Below are 8,725 nucleotides of genomic sequence, written 5' to 3' on the forward strand. Positions count from 1 at the left end.
TCACATAATCTAAATCCACACTAGATGAGATAAAGAGGGGGAAGCAGGATATGATACATCTCCCTTGCCTATACTTGGCTTCAGCATGGAAGGTATGGATTTCATGGCCCCCTTGTGTCAAACATGGGAGTATGACTCCCACTGGGTTCAAAATAAGAGCTACTTCTCTTTGAACCTAGTTGCAGATGCAGGGGTATAGAAAAAATAGGGACTGAGACTGGGCAAACTACTCAACAAATGCTAGACATTCAGGAAAAAATAATATTCTTCTGTTACAAAAGTGAACCAAATGATGCATCCATTACAATGTATTCAACAATGGAAACTTTTTCCCCTTGAAATGGTCAGATTTTGTACTTTGCTTCAAAGTAGTTGAAGTTATTATTGTAGTTACATGCAAACTATTGGTCCAGCATTAATAGACATTAAGACAACAGAGAATATATAACTAACTTGCCATTGAAAATACTGATACAGCTAAAAATGACATAGTTGGTGACAATGACTGCTTCATGCTGGTTTCTCAGTTCTCTTTGTAGAAGAGCCTTTCTATAAATGTATTTAGGGGGAGTGGTCCAAACAAGCCCCGACCTGAGCACTCATAATAGTGCTGGAGAATGGTGGAGCAAAGTATGGTAAACAAATATTCTGTGAGATATTTTTCTTGTTCTCTATATTGAAATATAGGGGAAAGAGAGAAACAATAATCCCAGTCTTATTCTTCTGGGTTGGAAAATTGCTAGGCCATATTCAAGGATAAGAATCTACTGTCTGTCTTTAAGGCCGACATTTAAGGACAACAGTTGAATCATCAAGCTGTGGAACAAGCTCAAATGCCATTTTCCTCAAATGTCACATCTGTTGATCACAGTACTAGCTCATGTGCACTAGCTAGAGCTGAACAAGAAAGGAACATTTATTTGGTCTACTTTTCGCAGCAGACCATCTCAAATTGCTGTGGAAATGTAGAGAACTGAATTTAAGGCTGGGGAAAAAATTAAAAACTCTAGAAAACCTAAAGGTAAAGGTAAAGGACCAGTCAAACTTGACTATGGGGTGTGGCGCTCATCTCGCTTCAGGCCGAAGGAGCCGGCATTTGTCCACAGACAGCTTTACGGTGTTTCCATGAGCTCTGGCACTCATCATGGTGTCCCGTTGCACCAGAAAATCAAAATTAACATATTAGTCTACCCCTTACCTGTTTAGGGAAGCTTTTAATGTTTAACAGACCATTGTATTTTAATATTTTGTTGGAAGCCGCCCAGAGTGGCTGGTATAAATATTATTATTATTATTATTATTATTATTATTATTATTATTATTACCTTAGGTCTGGTCTTTACCAACAGCAGATCCAATGGAAAAACTGTTCATGGGCTGTACCATTTCATATTGCTGATATTTTTCTTGTGGGAAGCATCCCTGCAATGTAGAAAACCAGCAAATCAGAAAGAAGGCTAGCATAGAAACTTTCCCCCCGACATTCAAACATGCAAATCCCACATGCAATCTGACGTAGATTAACTACATGACTTGATGTTTACATATTCAGTTACGTACTTAAATCCCAGAATTTATGGTTTTCAACAATAGATCGCCTTACCAGACACAATACGTATTATCAAAACTATTCCTGCCATACACATGCCTACACTAGGCTTTCCTAGAGCAGCACACATTACACATTATATGGAAACTGCCGCCACCCATCCCTCTACTAGGAATCCTGTGAGGGGATCAACAGTGGAGAGCCTGTGGCTATCCAGCCTCAGCCAGCTTGCTTCCTTCCTTCCTTCCTTCCTTCCTTCCTTCCTTCCTTCCTTCCTTCCTTCCTTCCTTCTCTCTCTCTCTCTCTCTCTCTCACACACACACACACACACACACACACACTGTAGGTTTATCAATGAATTCTGTCTTTGCAATGAAACCTCTGCCTATGATCAGAGGCACCGGGTTCTTAATTCTTTTTTTAATTAATTTTCCCACATAAGGTACAAAAAAACTTGTCTGCAAGCAGTTTTGGAGACTTGCACCCAAGACTGAAAGCTTTGTAGATATCTCAAGTGATAGGGACTCGCACCTTTTATTGTATGTAGCACAGCAAGGGGTCTATTTAATTGCCAAGCCCTTCCTATGTTTGCAGTTAAAACCACTTTCCGCTGAGGCAAACCAATGTGATGGGGTGCAATGTTAAAATAAATGCCTCTACCAAGTGTAGCAGTCTCAATGTGTGGAGCATTTGCTCACCAGCATTAGCTGCCTCCAGGCCTTGCAGCAGGAGACTACAAATGTTCCACACACTGAGACTGCAACACATAGCAAAGGCTTTTAACGAGGGCATTGCTTGCCCCACTGGGGGAACAGAGTGGTGGTGTTTTTAATGATCCAGAATTTAAGAAAAATTCTGCAAGAAAAATTCAGACTGCACTCTGATTCAGCGTAATGCTGGCCTCAGTAACATGGCTTGCAATAGTGTTCTAGCAAAGCAGTAGCTATAAAATACAGAAAAAGAACAAACGATAGGCAAAGTGTTTACACAATGCAAAGTACCATTTACACATTTTTAAAATATATATATATAGCCTTGTTCCACAGGATGGAATGGGAAACTTGTGGGAGGAGGGCAGATGGTGTTGGACTACAACTCCCAACAGCCCCAGCCAGCATGGCTGATGGTCAAGGATCATGGGAGTTGTAGTCTAGCAACATCTGGAGGGCCACAGATTCCTCACACTTGGCCTAAACACTGATGGCTTTCTGTTTTATTTTTCTGAGTGTGGCATTACACAACTGATGTTCAAGATACTTCAGTTGTGAGACAAAGACTAAACATGGGGTGTTTTTATGTCTCAGGGACAAAACCCATACCAAAGAAAGCACTGCTACATATTGCAATTCAGCCACCAGCACATGTGAAAAAAATGTCGGCCTGTGGTATTATCATAGAGCAGAATCTCCACAAATATACAGGCAGGTGCATCTGAGTAGTCAGAGTATAAAATGGGTTTACAAGTAAGTCCTAGAAGTAGCCAATTGATTTTTTAAAATGCCAGTTAATGTCTATTTGTCAAGTTATTCAGCAAAACCACTCTCCTACTATGATCAAGCAAATGAAAAGCTTGATGAGAAAGGCAGTTAGCGAAGATCATACTTACACCCGTTTGTTTTTAGTAATTAGTCACAGTGTTAATAGAAACATCTACTTTAAGCAATAGTTGCTTATTTGTGCAAACTGTGGGGCCATATGTTCTGGTGGGTGTGGAAGGGTGTTGATAACAAAACTATAAACTTTGTGGATTTTTGTTATGTGAAATGTTGCATGCTTGCTCCCTACTCTGTGATATTTTCACTTCTGAGTGGTTGTCCTCAACTACCGTTTTCCATCTTTTTCCTCAGTAAGAAATGTGCTAAAGTGGGTAAAAATAGGCAAGTTAAGTATACACAAACAGATGCCCTCAGAAATGTTCAAACTTGATTGCTAAAAATCAGGAACTGAAATCAGGGCTGTGAAAGTGAAGGAGTATATACAGATGTTGCGGTAACCTTATTCAGAGGTTGTTGTTTTTTTATGCTGCCTTTTTAAATATATCTGGGACTCCCCCCACCCAATGCAAGCTGGTTCCTTCTGGATGGTGACAACGATTGATTATGCAAGCAAAACATTTGTTTCCTGTGAAATATATGATAAAACTAAAGCAAAAAAAGCAAGTAGGAACTAGCTAAATGTTGCATCATGTCTTTGAATATGTCCACATAGCCAGTAAGTAGTCAAGTCTTAAAATCGAGATCTACAAAACACGGCACCCCAACATCAGAAGTATAATGCTTCTTTCAGGGATATCAATGTCCATTAGCAGAGGGAAAAGGTGTACTCTTGATGTATCTATCATTGTCTTCTATAAGCAAGGATGCCTGGGAAAGCAGCTTTGGATGAAATTTTTGTTGTAGACCTGGAGATGAAGAAGCTTATACAAGCTGCATCAGGCAACCAATTTGCCCAGGAAAGTTACCTGTTACCCGCAAGTCTCACACTAGCAATGGTCTAGAATGGTATTAAGGAAACAGTGCAAGGAGCAAGCTCACAGATATAATCTATAAAGTTTAGCAGGAACTAGCTTTTATTTCACAAATTCAGATCACATACTCATCTAAAAGGCTATGTCAACCAGTAGGCAGCCAACCAGAGACAAATAGCAAAAACTACCATGTCCAAAGACCACCGATCCGCATGGATCTGTGTTCATAATCAACAGCGAGGCATTTACATGACAACAAGTTGTTCTGACACTCAATTTCAGCTATGCATAGACTTGAACTCAGATATTAGCATCCCTTTCAAATATACTAACACCATTTCTATTTTTATTTCAGGCTTCTTTATTCAACACTATACTGGTAGAGTAGATCGTTGGGAAAGGGTGAGTTGTTAGAGGTTTGTCAACTCAGTTCCAATATTTATGTAGTAGACTTGTACACACAACAAGCCAACAGCTTTGGGCAATACAAGAACCGCCACGCCTACAGAGCTTAGGTTTTCTGCCTCCAGTTGTGGCTTCGGAGAGAGAGAAAATCTGAGAGAAAGAGACAGGAATTTCAGGATTTCAGACATGATTCTCTCCCAGATATCGGGGACTGAACCTGTCAGCTTTGGCCTGCAAAGCAGATGATCTTACCACTTCGCTACGCCCCTCAGTTTATTCATTGCTTTGCCTCTTTGTCATTTTCTGTTCTTTACAGTGTACTCATAAGTAAGCCCCTCTGAGCTCAGTGGGGTTTACGCCTTGGGAAGGGTGTTTTGGGTCACCACATCAGCTGCAAATCTTGACACCTTCATGTGTTCAATGCAAAAAAAGAAGAAGAGCACGTGGACAGCTCACTACTTTGTTGAGACCTTGCTTCCAAAATGTGAAAATGGTTTACCAAGAAGAACTTTGAGACCTGCGGGTATAGGATGGAATATAAATTCAAACAACAACAACAACTCAAAGCCATTTCTGATCCATTCACACGCCTCACTCTCAGAAAATGAGAGATTATCCGACCCATTTCATATCTCACGCAAATAGATAGCTGGAGTATTTTTTAGTAAAGGCCTCCTTTCTCCTTTTTTATTATTTTTCTTTTTGTTTTTGGCAGACCCAACCCAGCCTTTTTCTAGCCCAGCTTGGCTTTGAGTCGCTGAGGTAATAATGGCCATGACCATTATTCTCAACAATTGCACTGAAGATTAAAGGAACCCTAAAACTCTCGGAATGATAGATTTACTTGCTAGGGGAGGGGGAAACCACATAAAACTCTGCTCTGAAGAACACATTTTTTTTTTCCAAAAAAAAATATATTTTACCTTTCTTGTGCTAACCATTTTATTTGACTGAAAGAGATGCTATCTCAAGGCAGCAGATGTGAAGTGCTAACAAATGGAACCCGTCTCAGAAGCCCTCTAATCTAAATGTTTTTTTAATGTATAAATGCCATATGCTGAATGGAATTTTTTTTTCCTCCCAGGCTACTATTTTTTTTTTATCTTGCTCTTTTCATGAAGCTCTCTAGTGAGAGATGGTAAGATAGCTGAACGTGTCACCACTGACCACATTGCTCTAAGGCTCAGCACATGCATGAATCCCCAAAGTCCTCTGAAAAGGCAGGAGAGAAAGAAGGTCATGCAAGAGACACATAAGGAGATCTCTGTGTTGGCAGAGGAAAGGAGGTTTCTTACACCATCCTCAAGCACCAGTCAATTCACATATGGAAACATTTGTTTTACTTTCCAAAACACATTTCGCATTTTTAAGCGAAGGTTCAAGTGAAACTTCTACATTGATTCAGTTAAGAGTCATGTCAAATGGGCAGAAAATATACTGTTGATTAGGAGGTAATAAACTGGCATTGCAAGACTATACTTACATGTCTTCCCAGAAGTAAGTCCCATTGAGGTCAATGGAGCTTATACCCCTTACAGCCAATTAAAAAAAAAAAAATGCTGTAAACTTGTGGGGTAGGATCAAAATGCAGCAGATCCATGTTGGACAGAGGCAAGGATCCTTCCCTTATAAATTATAACTTTTTTATTTTGGGGAGGATCTTTCAGAGTAATGAATGAAATTCAAATAGAGCAATAATTGCTCTATTCCAAAACACCTACTGCCAATGCCACCCGCACACTTCAAGAGAAGAGCTTGTATTTGGAGCTTGCCAGCGGGTTCCTCACTTTTGTGAGCCCTAGCATCATTTTAATATCTCCAAGTGGTACCACACAGAGTAATGAAAGATGTATATGATATTATAAAAAATATTTATAGTCGCTGGCAATACATGCCTGCTTTATTATGAAATAGAAAAAGTATTGTCCATCATACCGTAGCAGTTAAGCCACTTGTGAAAAACAGCCTTAGGGAAAGAAATCTCATGGGTCCAGGTAAATGATGCAATGAAGGACCCATTCAGCAAAATTCTTCACAGCTTCTTTTCAACAGGTAAGCTGTTGATAGAGAGGCCTTCAATATTTTGTTTTTCCCCATACAGAAGATCAGAGACGTAAGGACAAGTGTGGGCACTGATTGAAAACCTTACAATTTTGCCATAGCTTTATAAACTGAAAAATATGCATAAGGTAGGGTTGCCATAATTCAAAAAGTGAAAATCCAGACACAAAATTTTTTGAGCTTCTTTGAAGGAAATCCGACATGGGTTGCTGGATTTTCCCAGACATATCAGCGATTTCCACAGATGCTGTTTCCAACTGCCATATTCCAGCTATGTCCAGGAAATTCCAGGTGTATGGCAGCCCTCCATAAGGGAGAAGCATTTTAACCATACCTTCCCCATGACCTGTGCAGTGGGAATATGGAAGACCTTTAAATTGTGAGGGGTTAGTTGTGTACAGCAATGGTGCCTCTCATGCACAACTGTCTTTTTTTTGGGGGGGGAGGTCTGTGTTCCTTGAATTAGCCCACCCGATTTCTTGCCTCATGTTCAGACACCTGCTTATCTATTGATTAGGAACAGGGTCCAAGGTCAGCTAACTGTTAAATGAGCACAGGGGTCTACTCACATAGTCTCTGTGAATGTTTATGTGTACAGTGGTACCTCTGGTTAATAACTTAATTTGTTCCAGAGGTCCGTTCTCAACCTGAAACTGTCCTTAACCTGAGGTACCATTTTAGGTAATGGGGCTTTCCACTGCCGCTGTGCTGCCGAAGCACGATTTCTGTTCTCATCCTGAAGCAAAGTTCTTAACCTGAGGTACTATTTCTAGGTTAGTGGAGTCTGTAACCTGAAGCGTCTGTAACCCGAGGTACCACTGTACAAAATATAAAAGGGACTTGGAAACTCTACTTTAGCCTACGTCGAGACCGTGGAAGGTGCTATGTACTGGTGATTACAGAAAAACATCCTTTGCTGTTCTGTGAGGGTCCCCAGTGACTCAAGGAGTGTAAGCTGTCTGCCTTTTGCTTTGCTCTTTGTCCTTGTTTGGTTGCCTCATCCGGCCTTTAAATAAAATCGGTTTTTCAACAAACAGACCTGGTATGCTCTTTGCTAAGAATCCAAAAAGAACCACTGCTCTTGGCTGAACAACCTACCAGTTTTTTTAATGTTCATGGTTTAAAATGCACATGCAAACGTGCAAATCCCTGCAGGATCAAGTGGTATAGTCTAGCTCAGAAGTGTATCCCTCACATGATTGCTGATTGCAAGCATCAGACTCCATAGTTTAGCTATAAATGGGACTGGAATGCTTTCTCACACTTCAGCATGTTTTTGTCTTACTCCAAACAGCTGACCATCCCCACTTGCTTTCTTCCTTGCATGTGACTCAACTGTTGGCAGAGAACAAGAGAGCAGATATTGTGCTGTAGAATGTGTTAGTTCAGTTCAAAGAGACTGATAATCTTGCATCTTGCTCATAAGTATAATAGAATGCAAAATGCTTTGGTATTTGATACTTCCCACCCCCCTCGTTCCATTTTCAGATGTTCAGGATATCTATCCCCCAAAGTAATGGTTTGAATTTATTAGCATAAATATCTCCAGGCTATCAAAAACCTTCCTTTTATATAGGTTATGTAGAACTATACTTTCGCCTCCCTGCATTTAGGGCTTAAGAATTTTGTTTTAATCCTCGATCTTCCCACATACAGTGTTAATTACACTTTGATAAGCCATGTTAGTAAGATGGGGAGATGAAGTGCAAAGAGCAAGAATTCCCTTCGCAGCAACAAGACAACGCTAACTGGAAGTTTCTTAGAGGAATACACCAACAGTTCAGAGGGGAGACAGAGACAAAGAGGGAGGGGAGGATGTCAGCAGATAACTCAAAACAAATCAGAATAAGCAACAGGGGACAAACAAGTTCTGTTGAGAAGGCATTAGAGGATTTAGATAGAAGCACACTTTCCTTTACAAAGGAACAGTAAGCATGCATGTCCTATGTGAAACATGCAGTATAGATAGTTGGAAATGGAACATTTACGTAACAGCACTAAGGGGAAATTGAGTATTGTACACAAATGTGTGTAATAGTCACTCAGTTCCATTTTTCTTCAAAAAAAAGCAGCTTCAGAGTGGATGGTTTTGAGATGAGAAGTGGCAGGCAAGGAGGTGCTTTATCTTCTTTTCTTTTCTTTTTTGCTGTTGGCCACTTGAATTCATTCCTCCAAACGTTTTCTTCCTCCAAATGTGGGATTTCCTTTGCACTTGATCTGGGAGCTGCAGTTAGTGCAGAAAG

Source organism: Podarcis tiliguerta (genome assembly GCF_965153285.1).
Source record: "Podarcis tiliguerta genome assembly, chromosome: 7".
NCBI classification, from domain to species: domain Eukaryota; kingdom Metazoa; phylum Chordata; class Lepidosauria; order Squamata; family Lacertidae; genus Podarcis; species Podarcis tiliguerta.